The sequence below is a fragment of the Ictidomys tridecemlineatus genome, chromosome 2, assembly GCF_052094955.1.
Source record: "Ictidomys tridecemlineatus isolate mIctTri1 chromosome 2, mIctTri1.hap1, whole genome shotgun sequence".
In the NCBI taxonomy this organism is placed as follows: domain Eukaryota; kingdom Metazoa; phylum Chordata; class Mammalia; order Rodentia; family Sciuridae; genus Ictidomys; species Ictidomys tridecemlineatus.
The window spans coordinates 67,735,776-67,757,845 of NC_135478.1; the positions used below are offsets into that span (position 1 = coordinate 67,735,776).

The 22,070-nt window shown below is 35.2% G+C and overlaps 1 pseudogene across 1 annotated transcript in view; it reads right to left on the reverse strand.

Annotated features, from left to right (window-relative positions):
• Nucleotides 1-19,564: 19,564 nt before the first annotated feature.
• LOC144375126 (DNA polymerase alpha catalytic subunit-like) overlaps nucleotides 19,565-22,070 on the reverse strand; it is a 79,627-nt pseudogene continuing 77,121 nt past the window's right edge. The window contains exon 24 of the transcript XR_013434563.1: nucleotides 19,565-19,630. The product of XR_013434563.1 is annotated as a DNA polymerase alpha catalytic subunit-like (transcript). The remainder of the gene's footprint in view (nucleotides 19,631-22,070) is intronic.

The following is a 22,070-nucleotide window of genomic DNA, read 5'->3' on the forward strand; positions in this document are numbered from 1 at the left end:
CATTAAAAAATAACTACTAATATGCAGGTTATTGTTTTCCTCCATTTTGTTTCTTTCTAATATAGTTAGGCACAAATGATAAAAACTAAGGCTTAAATATGTGAAGTAATTTAGCCAGGGTTAATTAGCTAAGGAATTCTAGACCTCACTTTGCCTCCTGGATGGACGAGAATCTGTCTACAGACAGGATAAAATTAGATACTCTTGACTTTATTTCCTAGGTTTTAAACTCTGACTAAATACGAGGTCCCTGATTTTATGCCAAGTATTTCGTGTTTACTACCCTGAGACTTTACCACAAGGTAATGGCTTCCTCCCTTGCTTTTGAAAATTCACCTTTAATTTTCAGGTAAATCAGGCTTGATTGGGTCTGTCACTTACAGGTTGAGTATCAGAAGTGTTTCAGATTTCAGAGTTTTTTGGATTTTGGAATATTTGCACACAGTTTATCAACTCAACATATCTAATCCTAAAATTCCAAACCCAAAATGCTCAGAATTTTTCAAAACCTTTTGGATTTTAGAGCATTTTTGGACTTTGAATTTTTAGATCAGGGATGCTCATCTGTACTAGTTTTGTGGCGATTAACTGTGTTCTCATCATGAAATAATGAGAATATCGCCTTCCTAAGATTTATAAGGATTAAACAATTGATTTTACCAAATCCACTTGAGAGTTAAAGAGTTAAAAATTTGGATTCCTCTTGGATCCTCTGCTGGAGAAACTTAGGTCAGTGAGTTTGATTCTGACTCTTGGGAGTGCCTAATTCCTCTTCTAACCATTAGCATGGGCACTCAACCACTGAGCCACATCCAAAGCCCTATTTGGTATTTTATTTAGAGACAGGATCTCACTGAGTTACTCAGGACCTCCCCATTGCTGAAGCTGGCTTTGAACTTTAATACTGCTGCCTCAAACTTCCAAGCCACCACGATTACTGGTGTGAGCCACTGTGCCTGGAGTGCTTTTAAATTTACTGAATATTCTTCCTGGCCAGGTGTGGTGATGCATACCTGTAATCCCAGCAATTTAGGAGGCTAAAGCAACAGGATTACAAGTTCAATGGGAAGGTGCTAAGCAACTTAGTGAGACCCTGTCTCTAAATAAAATATCAAATAGGGCTGGGGATATGGCTCAGTGGTTGAGTGCTCCTGGGTTCAATCCCTGGTAACCCTGAGCCCCCCCCCCCCAAAACAAAAGAGGATATTTCCCTGATAAACTTGGGACTTGCTTGGGAACCATGATCTTTCCTTTGTTCTGAATTTTCCATTTTGAAGGGAACTGTCTAACTAAGCCTATCCCACAACTGTATTTGGATGCAGATCCAATCTAGTTTCATAGGTTCATCCGTGGAGAGGAATTTTACTTCAGGATAAATTGTTACTGGAATTTTTTTCTGAACACGTCTTAAATGATGTTGAGATAAGATTCAGGATTCAGAAATGATGCTAGAAGGGGTTAAGCCTCAAAGTTTTCAGGATGTTGATGAATGAAATTTGCATGGAAAGACAGATAGTTTGGGGGCTCAGAGTTTTGATGGAATGTTATAAGCTAAATTTTGTTCCCCAGATTCATATGTTCAAACTCTAGCCTCTGGTACTGAGAATAGGGCTCCATTTGGAAAAGAGTTTTTTAAAAAAGGGGTTATGTAATTATTAGACTTTGAGTGGGGTCTACATCTAATCTGTTTACCTTCCTTGTAAGAGGAGATTAGACCACAGGGAGACAGCAGACACATAGAATAAGACCATAAGAAAATATAGCACAACAGTGGCTATCTGCAAGCCAAGGAGAAAGATTAGAGAAGAAACCAACCCTGCAGGCACCTTGACCTTGGACTTTCAGGTTCTAGGATTCTAATACAAATAACTGTTGTTCACATACTCTAAAGTTTTGGCTGTTGTACTTATGGTAGATCTAGTCAACTGATACATCATGACAATTGTGAAGTAAGTCCTTTTGATGTAAGTCAGAATCATTCTAGACACAAATGTTGAAGTTTTTAATTCCTTCCTTCAGGGGGATAACCTGTAGGGGCGGACATGGCTTAACCATTGACAGAGTGCCTTCCATTAACCACAGACAAGTGTAGCACTCAACACATTAATGATAATTGATAGAGAGGGAAATTAATTACCTCCAGTTACTTCACTTGGAGTCCGTTAATGCTTTAAATACTCTGTTATATTATTGGAATTTGTAGAAAGAGTTAAAATTAAAAATCATGTAATCAATGTGAGGTGTATTAAAAAGAATTTCTCTTCTCTCTCTCTCTCTCTCTCTCTCTCTCTCTCTCTCTCTCAATATATACAGATATGTGCAATGTTTTGGATTTGTCTCCTCCAATATTCAGGTGTTGAGGTGTTGAAACTTGATGAAGCTATTAAGAGACAGGGGCCTCCAGATGATGCATAGGACATAAGAGCTTCTTCATCCTGAATGAGATGAGGCTTATGTAGAAGGGGCTTCCCAGAGCTCTTGGTTTGCTTGCTCCTTCTCACCTCTTCTGCTTCTTGGGGACCCTCCTGAGAACGCAGCACCAGTGAACTGACCTGGAAGAGGAGAGTGGTCTGACCAGACAACAAAACCTCCTGGTACCTTAGTTATAGACTTCTCAGCCTCCAGAACTGTGAAGAATAAATTCCTACCCTTTATAAATGACTGCATCTGGTATTTGGCCATAATAGCACAAGGGGATTAAAGCAGGATGTGTGTTTTTAGATACATGATACATGGCCTGCCTTTTCCGTTTTATAAACCAGTAATTTCAGGGCAACTTTGGGGAGAAAATTGCCTCTCACCATGTGTCACCTGCATACTCTGTGTGCAACATGTCAATAGCCAGGCTTTCTCTTTAATTTCCACTTTAGTAGAATTATCTCAAATTTTCAATTCAGATATGGATTTTACCTTGATGCTGACTTTGGGGTTTGTTCCCTTTATTTCCTAGAATATTGCAGAGAAATCGCAGCCAGGCTATGGTTGTTGGTCTGAGCAATCTTTGATTACTCCAGAAACTCACTGTTGCTGGCATCTTTCTCCCTATTATCTCCACTTTCTGCATTTGCTTTATTTTTATTAGTTTTTACTTTCTGAGGGGAATGGGAGTGCACCAGAGATGGAACTCAGGGGCACTCAGCCGCCAAGCCACATCCCCAGCCCTATTTTGTATTTTATTTAGAGATGCTCTCACTGAGTTCCTTAGTGCCTTGCTATTGCTGATGCTGGCTTTGAACTCATGATCCTCCTTCTTAGCCTTCTGAGCCACCGGGATTACAGGTGTGCACTACCAAGGCTGGCTATCGTTTACTTTTGAAGTAAAAAAAAAGAAAAAACACACAGGTTTCTTATTAACTTAGTGCTCTTCACTTTCTGGGTTACAAAACTCACATTCTTTCAAATTTCCTGTTGATAACATGCCTACACTTCAGCACAATTCCTAAGATAGGTATTGTTGCCATTCTTCACTCTATCTGAGGGAGGTGAAAAGACCACAACAAAAGTAACAAGGGGTCTGGGATGATGGTTCAGTGCTAGAGCACTTGCCTAGCATGGGTGAGGCACTGGGTTTGGTCCTCAGCACCACCTAAAAATAAATAAATAAAATAAATGTATTGTGTCCACATACAATTAAAAATATTTTAAAAAATGATGAAGAGCAGAAAGAATAGCTTCAAAGAACAGTTATTCATTAGGCCATATTTCCAGTAATACCAAATTCTTACTGTGCCATGCAACATTACCAATGTATTTATTAGACTTCCCTAGAATGCCGTTGCATTCATTCTGCTCTTTCAAGAAATGTTCCTTAGTTATTGGGTACAATTGTTTTGGTACCATGACAGTGGACCCGTGATGGGGGCCTATAAAGCAGCTTCTAAGATTGGTTACATTTTATTATGCAATTACGAGGTCCAAGCATCTGTGTCAAGTTCTTTCCTGTATTATCTCATTCCATACTTCACCATAATTCCCTAAATAATTGCTCTAATTAGAACATTTATTTCATCAGATAAACTGAACTTTATAGAAATGAATGTATTTTCAGAATTTTTATAGCTAGAAAGTATGAAGCCTGGAATTCAAACTCAGGTGCCCTGCAGATTCCTGTTGGTTTACTGAACCAGGTGATAGATGGTCTCATTAGCCTACTGGTACTAGTTTTATCCTAGTGGTGTGCTTTAAGGCAGCAGTGGCTTCTCCTTTTGCTTTGCTTTTCTCACTCGTTACACTGAACACAGTGAACTTGATTTGGTTTACAACTCCAGGTCTGCCTTTGATTTCTGTTTCTGGAGAACACATTTTGGGATCTACTTTTTTTCTGAAGCTTCAAACTTGAGATTTCTTTCCTTGATGCTGGTCATAATTTTGCATTCAAATTGACCCCCTTCTGCTTCTAGAAGACTAGAAGTATGTTAGCAAATTCAGAGGCATCAGCCCTCTTGGGGGCAATGGTTCTTCTCCTTTGTGCTCATAACACCTTTACTAGGTGTTAGGGAGTTTAGTTTCTGATCAGATGAGGAAGCAACCTAGCTACCCTGCCCAAATAGTGGAAATACCTTGCATCATTGTACCCAACAACCAAAATCAACAAATGTATGTTTGAAGACTAGAAGGAAAGTAGAGGGTATCCATTGCCACTAAGAAATACCAAAGTTTCTAGGCAGGTGCAAACCTAAATTGATGGGATGGTACTCATTAGCACAGCTGCTGATTCTGGAAGGACTTGAATGGACCCCTGGTGGAAACAATATTGACTTAATTATAGGGATTTTTTTGTTGGTGGTGGTATTTTTTAGGCTAATATATCACTCATTAAGTAGGGTTTGAAACAATACTGTCTTCACCAACAATATCATTGTCATTATAAGAGAGAGCATCACCTCCCAGGACAGAGACAAACAGAGTCATGAAGGAACTTCCAGAACTAACATTTAACGTCAACTACTAGGGATTTAAAAACATATATGGAAGATGTCCAAGATCTTCAGTGAAAATAAATTGGTTCAGATTAGTTATGGGGAGGTCCCATTTCAGTAACTACATTCTGTGATTCAAAATAAAGAACTTAAAGCAACTTCAGTGTAGATGGTAAGCAGCATAGTATTCAAAGACAAGATGAATCAACTTCTTTTTCCTTTTGAACTCTTTTTTTTTTTTTTTTTTTTGCTACACCAGTGACAGGTATTGCCAGTTCCATTGAGAATACAAAGAGGACAGAATGCCAGATACCACGGAGAAGACCTTCTACTTCTATGCAAGTTTATTTTTTGTTTATTCCCTTTTATTTTTTACAAAGTCTGAAATTACTTATTCCCAACTTTGGCTTTTTAAGCAATTTTTATAAAAGTTCTTAATTTAAATTTAATGATTTTTTTTACTACAACTTTGTTCTTATTTTGCATGGCTTTAAGTAGATACATTATTCCTGATATTACTTTACTATTACAGTCAGATTCTGACTTCAAAGTGGAAGGCAATACAAAATGTGCTGTCCTCAATGATGTGTTTAATGCTGCAGCTGCAACCCTGAATGTCCAGTTTACTTAAAGTCTAACCTATTTGGACTCCCTTTCCTAACCTAGAGGCTCAGGTTTTACATATGCTTTCAGCAAGCTCCTTATTGTGATGTCTATATCCCACAGAAAGTAAGAGAAAGATATTACTACTTCCATACCTAAAATTTTCACAGAAACACACACAAAAATGTGATACATTTCTATTTAAAATGTAATCTAACTTTAGAATAACAAAGGTTTTCTAAAATTAATAAGACATATATGAACTTAAGAATTATAACTAAGTTGCATATCAAAACACCAATTAATACCTGGCTATTGGCAATGAAAATGTGTGACTATATTAAATTAATATGCATTATCTGCTGAGATTTGAAGTATTTCTTTCTCTTTACCAGTGTTTTCATATTTTATGATAAATATACATGATTGTTAAAATAACATCAACTTTATCAGTTGTGTTCTACAAAAAGGTCTATTGGTTGATGAAAACATTTTCTGCAGATGTATTTGTCTTATTCTGTTCCAAATATGAATGGATAGTAATTTCATTATGTGTTTCATTACCTGTAGTAATTTCATTTGGATCTAGCAGAAGTAGACTAAGTCTAAAATTATAGAACTGCTTAAAAAACATTTTCTGCTCTACAAGGTGAGAAATTGTTTTGGAAATTTCAGTTTGTCAAGATCAGTTTGCTTTATCCATGAGTAACCGTAAAGAGAAATTATTTCTAGCTGCACATTTGTTCCAAGTACATATAGCTTTATATAATCAACAGAAATAGGTACTTTGGAGCTAAATAACATCAGAAGAAAAAGAGAATTATTAGGTCACTAGATGGTGCCATAATGTTATTTTTTACTTTATTGTTAGGAACTTCAGAATGTTATTACAGCCATTTTTAAGAGGTATCATGTCAGGAGTTATATAGCACAAGAAAGAATATTAACAACATAGATAATTTAGAGAGAAAATATTTATTGTAAAAAATGAGTTATATTAGATTGTATTGATTTAAATTGGATTAAAGTCATCCATAAGCACACTGGACAAGTTTTGATGAAATCAAGATAGAAATATTTAATATTAAGAAATAATATTCTATGCTTATTTTTAGATTTTTTAGTAATTTATTTGTAAAACCACTTCAAATTTCTCAATATATATGTGGGTGTGCAAACAGAAAATAATGCTTCTTCCTAGTATACTCAAAAAGGTCACAATTTCCTTATAAAACAGGAAGTCTCTCTCTCTCTCTCTCTCTCTCTCTCTCTCTATATATATATATATATATATATATATATATATATATGAAATACATTTTTTATTGGTTGCTCAAAACATTACCATGCTCTTGACATATCATATTTCATACATTTGATTAAAGTGGGTTATGAACTCCCATTTTTACCATGTGTACAGATTGTTACACAATCACATTGGTTACACATCCACATTTATACATACTGCCATATTAGTGTCTGTTTTTTTAAATGGTGCGTTCAAGAATTGAATCCAGGGACTCTCACTTGCTATGCAAGTACTCTACCAGTGAACTAAACCCCAGTCCTGTTCATTTTTTTAATTCTAAGTTAATGAGTGATTCTGGCCTTGAACTTGCAATCCTCCTGTATCAGCCTCCCCAGTAGCTTGGGAATTCCAGATGTGCTCTTGTTCCTGTGCCTTTTATTCATGAGATGGGAGATGGTGCAGATGCATAAAACATAGGTGGCTATAAGTAGTATCTGTTTCTAAGACATTCTACCAAATGGTTGATATTAGAAAAAAAAAGTATTACTAAAGTGATAGTCTTTCAAGTAAGCAAAATATACCCCACATGAAGAAAAGCAAATGTACATTCTTCTTAGAAATTTCAGTACTTGTGGGGAAGATTATAGATACAAATTCTTTGCAGAGGAAAAGGCATATATAAACAGCCAAGGGTTTATTAACATCTCTGAACTTACCTAGTGTCATAATTACTCAGCAGAGAAAAGGAGCAGTATGCATTCTCCAGACCTTAACAACCACTTCCCTTTTCAAGTTCAAGAGGTTTAACAGTTTTGAAAACGTAATGGTGGAAGAGAGAAGAAAAACTAACAGTCTCAAAGTGCTTATCTCCCTCTCTTATTATTGGATGCAGTGTAAGTGTGTACAATTAGTTCCCCCTTTTAAGTGAGTTTGCTCTTTCTACACTATCATGCAATATGAAAACTGATTTTTGTCAACCCAGATAAAACAGCAAAGAACCTTTCAAAAAAAAAAGGTGCGAATTTCACTGTCAGATGGATTTAGATGAATCTTTGATAATAAAATTCCATGTTCCCTAAACACTGATCTGAGATGTTTCTGAGGATAAACCCATTCCTTCCAGGAAGAATCTGTATGATGTTGCCAAGATCATCATTTCTAACTGTCACAGTGCAGTACTCTGATGGATTTTGGACTGATTGCAGAGAAAGGAGGAAAACTTTCTTTTTCTAGGAAATGTTTCTTCTCCATTTTAATTAGACAAGATAACTGTTTTTCTTACCCTTAATATAAATCACACATCATCCTAAACTTGGCAAATTAATATCTATAATATATGAATACTTGGGAATTGTTTATAGCCTTCTGCAACTTCATTTTGGGGATGGGCTTTATTAAATGTAATTCACATTGAGGTTAGGCCTGTCTGACTGAGGTGAAGATGGAGTTAACATGGATTATTTATAGGGCTGCTTGATAGCCTATTTTACAGCATGTTTTCCTGGGGATGTCAGTTTGTAACAACCTCTTTCTTCCTTGACGGCTATTAATGATATTTGGTACTGCATACTTAACAGACTATACAATTAAACACAGACTTTGACATTTTTACTGTGCCTTGGCTGAAATGATATGTGTGACTGCTGAGACTCTTATCCTAATTCACAAGATTTGTGATTAATAAGGATAAGCACCAAAACAAATAAAATATTCTGAGGTTTTGCTATAAAATATTGATTTTCAGTCCAAATCAATGCTTACTTTGAATCCACTAATTGATCCAGGGTTTTCCCATGAAAAAATTTCCTGTTTTCTTTTTTTTGCCATCGAAATGGTTTCACTGATACTGTAGGGACATCATTTACTAGGCACAATGGTCAATGCTTTGTTTACATACATGGTCTCTTCCACCACTCATCAGTAATATTGTGGAAAAAATACTATTATTAGCCATATTTTATGGATGAGAGAATAGATGCTTAGAGGTGGTTAAGTGATCTCAAATTCACAGATTTATCACAGAATATGGCAAAAAGCTAAAGCTACACCTATCTCACCTGTACCCTTGTAGATTATGTTGGGCTTATGATAATAGAATGAACTATTAAACCTTAACTATGGTTGGAAAACAAAGAAACAGTTTGATGACATGAAGTGGATACAACTTGAAAGTTTTTATGTATAACTTCATCTAAAAAATTGTAATTAGTTTCATCTTGGGTAAATTATTTGTAGCTATCCAGAAGCCTCATTTTGACTACCATTTTGAATTTCCAAGCATCTGTTTCTCTCTTGTTTTCCTTTCCTCTCATTTGCCACCATATTTAGAGCTGACAATTAATGTAGTCCAACCTAACCTGATCAATGGTAGAAGAGGTTTCCATTAGTGCCATTGGATATCAGGAATTTACATCTTCATGATTGTGAGCCAAACGCTCAAAGGAAGAAGTGGGGGGACAAATTTCTTGACAATTGTGCACCAGGGGAATTTCAATGACGTTCTGGCTCAGGGTGCATTCCAGAACCTCCTTTACCTGGGATCCCACCAGAACTTCATACCTTTTATGAATCTAAGCTTCATTGTAAATAAGGTGGTAATATTCATTTCACAAACTTTCTGGTAGTTTTCTTGAAGATTTATTAATTTCAGTAACATAGATAATGTATAACATATAACAATATCTCACACATTAAGCATGACCCAACCCGAACATCTGAAAACATTCTCCATCAATACTATTAAAAAACATCCATACAGTTTGCACATTCTTAATCCCTCATTAGAAATTCAAAATGGTTCAGAATGCAAAATATTTTATGTGCTGACATGATGCCACTAGTTAAGAATTTCACATCATGAAACTTTTGTTTCATGTACAAAATTATTTAAAATATATAAAATTACCTGTAGGCTATGTGTATAAGAAACACGAATAAAATTCCTTTTTAGACTTGGGTCTCATTCCAGGACACCTCATTTTGTGTATTCAAATATTCCAAAATTAAAAAAAAAACAATCTGAAATACAAAATACCTTTTGTCTGAAGCATTTTATAAAGGGATCCCCATCACATTCCACCATCATCATTATTATCCAAAGTACAGATATGAAGAGACAAATTGGTGTGAATATACTGTTTACAACCAGAGATATGTAAATTGTGCTCTAAATATGTAATAAGAATTATAATGCATTCCACTGTCATATATATATATAAAGATCCCAAACCTCAGCCTTTCAATCGTAACTGGGCTTTAATTTAGGACTGTTCTGTCTAAACCTGGCTTCTCAGACCTTCTGGTCCTGTTACATGGCTTCCATTGGTCACTTCGATGTCTCCTGGTGCTAAAGTTTGTTTTCTCTACCTCCTGTTCCAGGAGTCATTGTTTGAATGACAGCATTTTCTCTGTTTTCCTAGTTTGATTTTGAACAAAGAGATTATCTAATCCCTGAGAGTGAGTGTTATCATAACTCCATCAATATTAAAAATTGAAGGTTCCAGGGTAGCAGGGATATGAAGAAGTGGTGGGCAATGCAGAGGATAAGAACGTCATTATTTAAACTATGTGGGGATTTAAATTGAAATGTGTTCTGAAAAGGCACCACCCCTGTTTATACAAGGCTCTTTAGAAAAGGATTTAAAGTTACAACATACAGATTAGCTGCACACATTTTTTTACACCAGCTCTGCACATGCTGATCAATGAGGCATAAAGATATAATTGGTTTATAGACACATTTGTTGGAATGTATTTACCAGGCTCTTAAATACCACCATTTAAGTTTGAGCCTAAATCATTATCAAATGAATTTCAGCATAAAAAAACAGGAATTTCTCTGAGATATTATTTTAATTTATTTGTAGATGAATATTAAACTGTTTTCCATCTTATTCTAAGAAATTCAGTATAAGGAATGCCAAGAAGGAATTAATTAAAATTAAATTTGGCAGTACAATGTCTTTATGGGAAAGTCCAGAGTCATGTCCTATAGAAATCATCAGACATGTAGTTTTTTTTTTTTCATTTCTTTTTATTAAGTGGTTTGTTCATATTCCTAGGTCTGAGAAAGAAAGGCAGAAATGAAAATTTGGCAGTGTTGGGGCCTTGTTTTCTGGATGTCTCCATCTTATTCTTGATTAGTCCCATTTCAAATCCTACATAGAAAATAATGCATTGAACATGAGTTCTCCTTGTTATACAACTCTCTGAACTCAATCCCTCCTGGTATTTCTGCCTTTCATCTCTATTTACAGCCAAGTCATATTTGCATTCTAATGTCAATAAATACAGATTCCCCCATTGGCATGGAGTGTGTGATGACTCATTAAACTCTCTTCCACGTGGGACTTCAGATTCCATAGCGTCACAGTGTTTCCAGGCAGCCACTGCCAATTGGTTGATGTGGACTCATGGAATGAGTATTATTTGTCAGCCTTACTATGAAACATTAGGTAAGGATAATAACACAGAAGATGAAATCATTAGATGCAAACATTTAAACATTTTGTGAATGCTAACTAAAAAAGATGAATGTCCTAGATAAATAATGGCATAACAGGAATATAAAATAAATTTAAAAATTAAAAATATAATTATATCTTAATTGATCATGAGAATTATACTTAAAACTTTTTCCATGGGTTTTTGCCAAGAATTCCCATTATTATGGTGTTATCTCATTTAAATCTTAAAGCCATTCTTTCATGGAGATATCACTATCTCTTTTGGATGGAAGACAGATAGACCATAGATTGGCTGTGTTTTTTAAGGGAATAAAATTAACAATGTAAAATCAAGGTTAAATCCCAAAATTCTATGATTCTTTATCTTATTTTTTGTTTTTATAAATGTACTTTATTCTGTGAATAAGCACCTATATATATATATATATATATATATATATATATATATATATACTATTAAATTGGCAGGAGGAAATTTATTTTATTAGAATTACGTATTTAGGACTATTTCACAGTTCATCTGTCTCACACCACGACTGAATAAAATAAATTCCAGAGTATTATGATTTGCTAATATTAATAATAATAGTTTAATCTTAAATGTACTTTTTGTACATCTGTGTGCTAAATGCTCTGCCAAACCATTTCAGTGGTTTCAAAAAATTCACCCATTGTTATCATTTATAAAATTCTTTAAATTAAGTGCTATTCTTATCTCCATTTTATCAGTGAGGAAATTGAGATGTGGACAGGTGACAATTTGTTAAGCTGAGAAAGTTAGAGATGGGGTGGGTTCTATGTCCAGATTCACTATGTATGCAGCTTTTCAAATGTTATGTGTATATTGAAATAAACATGTCTTCAAAAGTATATGGGGCCAGGTGCAATGATGCATGACTGTAATCCCAGTTGCTCTGGAGGCTGAGGCAGGAGGATCAAAAATTCAAAGCCAGCCTCAGCAAAAGCAAGGTAATAAGCAAACTCAGTGAGACCCTGTCTCTAAATAAAATACAAAATAGGACTGGGGATGTGGCTCAGTGATTCAGTGCCCCTGAGTTAAATCTCTGATACCCAGGGGAAAAAATTGTATATGATATCCAAATGATTTTCCATCATTCCTTTCTCCTTTTTAAGGTTGCATTGCAAAAATACAGACACTGCTCTGCTTTATCTAAACAACTGTTTCTACTTGTCACTCTCTGTTTTTTTGTTTTCTTTAAAAAATGCCACACACCTCTGATCCTAGCAGCTTGGGAGAGTAAGGCAAGAGAATTGTGAGTTCAAAGTCAACTCTAGAAATTTAGCAAGACCCTAAACACCTTAGTGAGAACCTGTCTCAAAAAATAGAAAAGGGCTTGGGATATGGCTCAGTGGTTAAGCAACTCTGGGTACAATTCCTGGTACTGGAAACAAAAGACAAAACAAATATATATGCACATACATACATATATTCTCTCTGTGTCAGTAAAGTTGATATGCTAATAAGTCTGCTTATTTGATAATCAATTCCAAATAGTATTAGAAATAATTAAAAGTATTATTTATGTATTAAGTGACTATCTATTTCATGAAATGAAAAATGAAAATAATTTGTAAGAATGTATTATAAATAGTGATAAAAATGTCCACCAATCATTAGAATTCACTAAAGCACTTTAAAGGTTGTATAGTAATGCATTTCTGAGATTACAAATAAAACCACCTTAACTGTAGAAACCACCCAGGGAACTGTTAAGTGCTTTAAAAAAAAACTTGCTATGATAATGAGAAGACAATGTCCCATCAATCACTCTGTTTACCTATGCATTGAAGACCCTACAATGATTTCAATGAATTCTGGCCAAGATTCTCCCAAGAGGTTGGTCAACTATACATAGACGTTTTATATGGTGTCTTAAATGCATGAGTGTACATGTGCCTGCCTCTGGGTATGTTTGTGTGTGTGCATTTTACATGAGAAATTTACTCTAATGCTTATTGAAAAAAAATGATTTCATCAAAGTAAATTATTAAGATAACTGAAACTGAAACTTCAAAATAACAGACTACAATCTACCCTGGATCCTTTCTGAAAGTTGTTAGGAAAAAAATTATAACTTCTGCAAAATGACAGTCTCAATACATAAAATATGGAATGCATTTTATTAACAATTAGTAATATGAGGTATTTCTTAAGTGTTTTCCACATAGTAGGCACTATTTGGTTATATAGATACTAATTTATTTAATGTCCATCATAACTTCATGAAATGGATGCTATATCCCCAATTTTACAATGGAGTAAAGTTTGTCCAAAGTCAGACCCCTAATGAGAGTTGATTATGTTCTAAAACTGTGCATCCCTGCTTGGTTCAGAGCTTATGTACTGAAAAATCTCACTCATACGCCCCATTATGCTCCAGAACTCATGCTTTTAAGGATTAAATTCTGCTAACACAGGGAGTGAAAATATTTTTAAAGGAAAAAAATTTTAAAAAATGATTAACAACAAGAAAGAGAGTCTTGAAGAATGGTAGAGCAGACACTAAGTCTTTTTGTAATGAAAACACAGAAAAAAGAAAGCAAAATAAAAATAAATGAAAAAATGGAATTACGAGATAAAGCAACTGAATCACTGAAACAAGGGCTTATTTTTTCTTATTTTGCTGAAATATTATGGTTTAATTTATGGATTTTTTCAGTATTTATTGGATGGTGAATAAGATAGGGTTAATTTTTTCTTGGAGATAAATGCTGTTGGAAAGAGAAAAGTAATTAAAATATACACACAGATATAGAAATGGTACAGATATGGAAATAAATATGGATATGATACAGATATAGATTTAGATTTAGACTTCTATACACACATGAGATCATGCTACGTATTGACAGGCATCTCAACAAAAGTAAAGAATATAGTATGTTGTACCAGTAAAGGGGAATGGGAAACAAGGTTGCTGATGTGTCCCCCATAAGTTTCAATGCCCTTGGCCTTCTAATGAACCAAACCTTGACTATTTGACCTTCAGGTTAAAGGAAATGCTGTGCCTCCATTCCCAGAAAGGAGGAACTCCCTGAAATTAACCTTTCACTTCCAACACCAGAAGACCTATTTGACACTGATGGTCAAGTGTGGGATTATGGAAATGTATGACATTATAGAAACTAAAATCCCTTGCCTCCATTGGGGGGAAAATGCTCAGAATCTAATATATACTCCACAGTTCCCCTATATGATCAGGTTTAAGTTACCTTTACTAGAGTTTACTCACCAGGCATCTTCTCCTTCCATTTCCTGTTTTTCCAACAATCCACTCAGAATATTTGGGGAGTATGTCCTTAATAAATCTATATTGACTCACTGTCCTAGTTTGTTTAGGAATGCGGGCAAAGACAGACAGACAGAGATGGTAGGTTATTCTACAAGTTGACCTCCAAGAAACTGATTTAGACCATCAGGGAAAACCTCTCCAAGTTGACATTGTTTAGGCTGAGAAGGAGATAGCCATGTGCAGAGATGGGAGGAGTTGTATTCTGGGCAAAGAATATAGTGAGTTCAAATTGCAGGAAAGGTAATTAATAACACATTCAGCAAGAAAGACCTGTGGCTGAAGCAATATGTGGGAAAATGTGTGATAGCTGAACATAAGTAGCCTGTAGGGATCTGGCAAAAAGGTCAAGAAAAGAAGTTTGTTTTATCGAATTACATAAACTGTGGATAATTTTATTACATAGAATAAATACATACATGTGTCCTTCTGTGTGTTTATGTGCATGTTAAAAATTAACAATAAACTTAATAAAATAAAAATAAAACCATGGTTGGTCTTGAAAAGGAAAATTCACTTTTGAAAAGGGTAGTCTTTTATCTAACTGTAAGTCTGGGTGTTTGGAACTTGTATCTAGGAGGCATATGTTTTGATAACTTCACAATAAATCCATTTGAGAACTGTTTGCATAGAGGTACACCTGGACCCTCTTGCTTGATTTACCACTGTAGAAGACAGCACAAGGTGACTTTTTGTTTATAGCTTCTATAGTGAAACTATGACTTGAGGTGTTGTGGGGTTTTATTTCTATCTTCGGTACCTCTGCGGCAAAACCTCACTTGTAGTTTCCAGGAGACGCATCATGGAAGAGCTCTGCAGAAAGTTGAGTAGTTCTGGAGAGGTTCTTGGCTATGCCACTTCTTTGATCTTTGCTTTCTTTTTGCTGTTGTTCAATAGCATGATAACTTCTGAGCTCCTGAACCTCGGTTTCTTCATCTTTACAAAAGCAGATGGGAATGTTGTTCTGAGGGACAGAACCATTTTATGCAAATCATAGAGCATTATTGTCTCTGGTAAGCAAATTGATGCTTAAAATTTTCATAGCTACTGTGCCTCTCTGGACCATTAACCCTCTTCAGACATAAGGTATTGTAAAATGAGTGGCAGAAGATAATAGTTAGGAGTGGTTTGGAAAGTAAAAATCTGAAACTTAGACTGGATTTCAAGAAAGAAAAAAAAAGCCTGTGGGTTTCACAATATTGTCCCCAAGACACTTTTCCTTATATTGTAACTTTTGAATAAAAGAGTTTACTTAAGAAAATCCTTATGGGGACAAAACATAAATGATTTTACATTATTCCAAGAAAAAGTTAGAGAACCTAATAGGTCTTATTTGTTGGCAATTTTCATGTTTTTATTATAATTGAAATGTGCAAAATGTAACCTTATACTTGAGGAAACATTGAGTCAAATTGTATTATTGACACATCCATGTAGCCTCTATTAACTTGAATAAAAGCATATTCACGAGAAATTAACCCTCTATATGCTTATACAGAATCGCCTTTCTACTATTTTCTAAATGCTCTTACAATTAATTCTCTTCTGGGGAGTTAATGAGCTTACTTTAAATGCTCTCATGCATAAAAGTAAAATAGACCTACACATAACTCTGTACTAAAATATTCCCTCATATCTAATATACATATCTATACATAAATATTAAAAAATGAAATATATCATTGAAGTGTGTGAACAATATTTGCGTTATAGATAGCTTAATTTAGCTGGTACAAATTTCATTCAAAGAATAGGAAGTAATAGTATGTAGACAGAAACCCATTTTATATGAAGAAATTTTCCAGAATACCAAATTTTAAAAATGTTCAGTTGGAAAGGTCAATAACTTCTGTGTTTATACACAGAAAACACCAGCAGTGTTACTTTATAACGTCTCGTTGGCGAATTTATTGGAGCATCTTATGGCTGGCATAATGAGATAATTTTACTTTCAAAGTAGAGGTTAGTAAGCTAATTAACTGACTTACTTCCTAAAGAAGGATTTTGTGTGGCACTAAAAAAAAAAAAAGATATAAATTTGGTGGGAGGTAGGAGGTGGGAGGGATTTGAAACTGGGTAAATTTCTGGATTAGTTCTTCTGTCTTTATACATCTAACATGTAGTTGAATAAATACATAAATTATTGAACAAATACCTGATACATAATACCTGGCCAGATTCATATGGTCACAAATTTAAGTTCAAAAGGCATGCACTCTTCATTTCTCTAGGGAAGATGGGGAATTTGGCAATAAAAACCTCAGTTTTTTCCCCCAGAGGATAATGAACGTGGGATCTTGAAAAACAGGCTCTAGGTTTTTATGCCTCACGGTCATAAAGTGATATATTGTATTCTTTTCTCCTCAAGAGCCAGGCAGTGCTCAGGATTGAATTAAATGGAGACAATTTTACGAAAATCAGACCCACATGAATTCAACAGAATTAAAGGTACGCATATGTGGGCCTTGAATTCCATCGCTATTTGGATGATAACTGTATGAGATGTTCAAATATTACCTGTAGGAATATTCAGTGGAATGGAAAAAAAATTAAATAGTGGCTTTCATTTTTTAGATTTCTCTGCAAAGTCAACTCCAAGGCAATAGTCTCCCACATCACTCCCTGACTTTCCACCTCTGGGGCCTTCTTAAAACCGCCCCTGGAGATGAGTGGTGTTCCCTTCCCAGGACTGAGGGTGATGCTCCAGTCCCTCTAATTTCAACCAACATGTCAGCGACCACTTGAGCAGCTTTTTCTCCTGTCCACAGATTCCCATCTCATACTTGTAAGAAGACAAGGCCGAACCTCCAGCCTTTCCCTTACTTGAGCCACCCATCTTGCTATCTCTGTGTTGCTCCTGCCATTGCCCAAGCAACTCCTGGGGAATGGGCCTCTTGGGAGATCACCAGGTCTCATGGTTGAAGCAGTGCACATCCTGCCAGCTCTTTATACATGTCTTTTATCTTTTTTTTTCTTTCTCACTTTTCTATCTCCATCCTTTCTAAAACCAGCAACTTCCTTTTGAAAGTTTTCTATTCCAAGACTTCTTAAACACATTTGGCTCAAAGTTTAACGATAAATAAAGACTAACCCACTTTTTCACTGGGAAGTAATGTTTTAGTTTCTAGTTATCTCCACCTAGGAGTCCAGCATGCACTATATATCCTACCCACTCCTCTTACTTACACCCCTTTCAAGAACCCTCAAAGCATATCTCATTGTGCATTTGAGCTTGTTACAAATATGTCACGGGAAAACTCACATAGGAGGTAAAATTTATTTGAGGATGGTCACAGGGTTCTAAATCAGTATCACATCTAAAACTTTACAGAGTTGTTTAGTTGTTTGTTTGTATATTTCTTCTCCTTTTCCCTACTCTGCTAACTCGAAGATAAACATAGTATTTAGGGCTAAAAAATATTTTCATTTAAAAGAAAGAAGGCAGTGCTAAAATCCTTGGATTCTCAGAAACAGCAGAAATAATGAATCCATTGCCATTTATAAAGACAACCAGGCTTCTTGGTAATGAGAGACCATGGGGTCAATGGATTTCTCAGAGAAAACGGGACTGGAATTGATCATTAAAGGAGACTTGGTATTTGAACAAAGTGGTTAGTATCTTTGCCAACCCCAACAGAAAATCTTTGACCACAATGAAATTATTTAATCCCTGCAAACTTTTTTATTTCCTCTTCTGCATTCCCTCCTTTGCTGGTTGCTAATTATGCCTAGCACCATGCGTAGCATCCATAGGTTTTCAATAGATACTTGTTGAATACACTTAGGCTGTTCTAATATATAATGCCGTTTTATTGCAAACTCTTACACATGGGTTTCTGTCTTATTGCATAAAGCTATTTCACAGAATATCAGTGCTTAAAGAAACGTTTGGGGTCATCTATATCCTTCCTTTTTAAGGGGGGAAACCCACGACTAGACTGAAGGTATCAGTGTCTTAAAACTATGTATATTTTTGCTAAAAAAGAGACATGTTAGTCAACAAGTTCTAATGATAAGCAGAAGTCAGTTTCACAGAGGTCATTTAGTTTCAAGTCAAAGAAATACCCTTGAAGGTTACTGAAGAAGAAGAAGAGGAAGAAGAAGAAGAAGAAGAAGAAGAAGAAGAAGAAGAAGAAGAAGAAGAAGAAGAAGAAGAAGAAGAAGAAGAAGAGAGGAGGAGGAGGAGGAGGAGGAGCAAAAAACAACAACAAAAACAACAAAAACAAAAACAAAGGCACAGGTATGCCAGGGTTTAGGAGGCAGACAAAAAAGAAAGCAAACAACAAAAGTGACACTGCATACCCAGTTACTCTCATGCTAATGAAATAGTGATTTTCTCCATCTTATCTTTTAGATTCTACCCTTCAAATAAGTTTTTTATTTAAGAGCTGCTTATAAACCACAACTGCATGCATGCTAATTGGATTAGCAGCCTGTTACTGTTAGCAATGTGCAGAGGGAGTATTTTTATGATTGTGTTGTTTCTGTTTTGTTTTGCTTTGTTTCATGTAGCCGTAAAACACTGTTCTCTTACATAGCAAGGGTCACCTGTAGGGTTTTTATGAAGGAAGAAATTAAAGCAGAACTTAAACTAGTCCCAACTCATTCTAATTCAAGGATCACTGAGATGACAAATTATCTTCTGCTGAAAATCGGATGCTTCCATTATTCTGTCATCTATTGAAACCTTTCAATCAAATCTTATGGCATGCCTGGCCCTCTCCTTGGCTGTGAGAATACAATGGGGGAGGAAACGCATATAATACCTGCTCACAGGGAGCAGGTTAAAGAAAGAGAGCATTCATGAAATGTTCATGTGAAAGGATTAATAAAAATAAATGTATAAACAAATGTACACACTGAGATCATTTGCTAGGAATGACAGCATTGGTGACACTATGAATGCAAAAGGCCAAAGTTAGAATGAGAAAGGGAGAGAGTAAAAGAGAAGAAGGGAAGGAGGAATGAAGCAAGGGAGAGAGGGAGGGAGGCAGGCAGGCATGCAGACAATCTTACCTTACTTTTGTCTTTTCGTTGGTACATCTGAGATGGTTCCTTGAAATGTGACATTAGAGCCAAAACCTAAATAATGAGTATCAATTAATTTGGAGGAAAATCATATGTATTTAGGCTCTGGGTATTGTGTGTGTATGTTTAGTTTATAATAACATAGAATGTAGATATTTTTGTTCTGTTTTGCATTCAGAACAAAATTGATTTTTTAAAATAAGAACATCTAAATTCAGGTTTAACTTGCATACTGACTTAATGGAATTGCTTTGAGATCAATACCCTTTCAACTCTAGGTGTGCTTAGTAAGAGGCACTCAAGGTTGCTAATCTACTTCAACAAGATACAGTAGTATCAGAATCTGATGATGCAGAGGCAAAGCATTAAAAATGCAAGATAGAAACAGAATAAGAAGTGCATTACCTCTCATGATACCATTCTGCCTTCTGTGGAGATAATACAAGATCGGAAAGTCATATAGTATTAATAAAAAAGATACTTCTAAAAACCACAAGCATCTTGAATGCCCGTATTTATGTATGTTTTCCCTCACATTTCAAAAGCATTTGGGAATTCTCTAATCCTTCATTAAAAGATCAAAATGAATTTTTGCAGAGTTAAGAGAAGAATTCATTTACAAGCAACTTTGTTATCAGTCTTGGAGAAAGACTTACTTGAAATCAATACATAAATTACTTATTGGGCTGACAAAGGAGGGCCTCATTAAAAAAGGAGCATTAGTGACCCAGCTTATTAGTGTGGATGGCCAGGTGGAGGGCATGCCTATTATGGACCAAGAGGTGGCCAGAAAGGGTCTTGGGAGGTCTGTTGAGATCAGTAGTGTTAACCATAAATATCTTCATTCATGCATATTTAAGATAAACATCCATATGAGAATAGCATGTTTCATAAAAATGCCTGAATGTTAAATTCTAAGAAATTTGTAGTCTAGTTGAAGACAAAGAGACTGATTCTAAGTGGAAGCTATTGCTGTATATTTGTGTTTGAAGGGAACATTTATATCTTGGAATGCTTGTTCCCAAAATAGAGCCAATCACATGAATGCCATCGGAATAAGACACTTATATTTGGTAAGCATAAATTCACACTGAAATGCCATTTCCCTAATAACCATTTTAGTTGCTATTCTTGTTTGCCCTGGAAATACTAATGCAATGATAATAAGAAAATGTTCTTATATTTTCCACTAAATTTAGAATTTTAGTAATCGAAACACAGATGCAGGGGCTTTGGCAGGAAATTAATTTGGTGTTAAGTGCCTTGCTAGTGTTAGATATGCATAGTTACTCAGCATGGATGTATTGTTTGTACCAATGCTGATGTGCACATGATGCCACACACCTGCCCATCCACCCACACAAATAAAACTGAAAATTCAAAGAAACATGGGCTGACAAAACTGAAAGTATATAACATATTAATGCAGAATTATGATTTGTTATCTATAAGTATGTTCTTTAGGATTTTACATAAATGGTTTTTCAAGAATTCTGTTAAATTTTGTCTTTGTAGCAAACATCAGCTGAATATACCACATAATATTCAATAACTGAAATTCCTTTAATGCTGAAAATCTTACTTTTTCCTATGGGTGACAGAAGTGAGGAAACATGGATTGAAATCTCAGATTTTTTCCTGCCTTTACAGAATAAAATTTTGCTTGTTACCATAATGAACTAAGTTACTTACTTGCTCCTATCAAAAAATGATTAGAGACTATTGTAATCTAGGCAGTATACCTAGATTACAGGTATAATGTGTCAGGAAGTCAAAGAAATGGCTAATGAGAGGGGTTTCCTTCCTTGGAGAGTCTATAATCTAGTGATAAGCAGGTGTTGATGAATAAATTCAGTGATATAATTACTTTTGAGGAAAATGATCCAGTTTTGAGAGGAGTCATTGATCAGTAGTGTTAACCATTGGAGGTGAGAATTTCAGAGAAGATTCACCTGAAGAGGTAACCTTGGCACTGTAATCTGAGGAATGTTTAGGGGCTGGCTAGAAAGCTGTGTTGGGCTAAGGGCACTCCTGGTATTTGAAAAGACCTGCACAGTGACCTCAAATGACAAAAGGCTTAGCAAATTTGAGGATAGAAAAGTAGTCCTCAAGGTGACTATTAGAGACTTCTAGGGGAAAAGATGAAGGATAAGCCTATAGAGTCAGAGCACTCCCCAGAAGTCATGCATTTTGATCTTTAGCCTAAAAAAATTAAAAATATTTAAGAGTTATAGTTAGAAATGTTGTAGACAGATTTTCATTTTTAATCAATTGTTCTATCTGTTTTGTGGAAAACATATCACATGAATGATTTAGGAAGTGACAATATTGTGTGCTAATCCAGACCAGATACAATAATTCTTGGTTAGTAGGAAGTAGAGAGAAGAGAAGGAGAATTTTGTTATACTTTTGAAGGAAAAGTCATGGGAATTATTGACAGATGAGGCAAAGAAAGATGATAAGATGATCCCTAGTTTTCTAAGTTAGCTCACAT